This window comes from Papio anubis, chromosome 11 (assembly GCF_008728515.1).
Source record: "Papio anubis isolate 15944 chromosome 11, Panubis1.0, whole genome shotgun sequence".
NCBI lineage: Eukaryota > Metazoa > Chordata > Mammalia > Primates > Cercopithecidae > Papio > Papio anubis.
The window spans coordinates 60760595-60761735 of record NC_044986.1 but is presented as its reverse complement, the minus strand read 5'-3'; positions in this window follow the sequence as shown (position 1 = coordinate 60761735).

Genomic DNA, 1141 nt, shown 5'->3' with positions numbered 1-1141 from the left:
TCACAGGTAGCCAACTTATTACACCATGTCCAAATAAGGCAGATGCCTAGCTGCACCCAATAAAATAGTTTCTTTACTTTGCTTCTGCATCCACCTTATAAAAGCTCACTGCTCACACTCCCAGGCAGTGATCTCTGAAGAGCTCTTCTTATTCAGGGAGACGTGAAATTCATGAAGCATTATTTGCTCCAATAAAAACATTTAAATTTAATTTGTCTAAAGATTTTATTCTTTTTTAATCAAGCATCCTACCAATTTCTAAGTGTCAACTTATCGAGTTTATTCTGAAGAACCCTATTTCTGTAGATTGCGAAGCATTAAAATCAAGGATGAATCCATTTTGTAAATAGGTTAAACAAAGTTGAACAAGTTTTTTGTCTGTTGCATTTCTCAGGAAAATTGTGAATCCCAAAGATGGGAATAAAATATATATTGTTTTCCCAATCTAGTTGACCTCCAACTAACATTTCACAGAACATATTTAGATTGAATTGATTATACCTTACAAGGTATTCACAAACACATAGCTTATGCTATATATTTTTTAAAAAAGGAGTCAGGAGGGGTGTTATTGTGTTCTCTATGTTTTCATAAGAAACCTTGATCAAGATGTCCATGACTAAGACTTTCAGTGTTAATGATTTTGAGGGTGCTGTGCTCTGGATCATTTTTCCAGGTGTGAAGTATGTTGCTCCAGCTCTTCTGTAAACTCCTTGGTGGTAATGTCTAACTGCTTTAAATCTTGTATAGTTTCTATTCCATAGTAGACCTTAGAAATGCTTATGCTTGGCTGGGAATTGTGGCTCACACCTGTAAATCCAGCACTTTAGAAGGCCAAGACAAGAGGATCAACTGAGGTCAGGAGCTCAAGACCAGCCTGGATAACATGGTAAAACCCCCTCTCTACTAAAAATACAAAAATTAGCTGGGCATGGTGGTGTGCCTGTAATCCCAGCTATTTGGGAGGCTGAAGCAGGAGAATTGCTTGTTGCAGTGAACCAAAATGGCACCACTGCACTCCAACCTGGGCAACAGAATGAGATACCATCAAAAAAAAAAAAAAACAAAAACAAAAAAAACAAAAAACAAAAAACCTCAATTCTGGCAAGATGGCCGAACAGGAACAGCTCCAGTTTGCAGC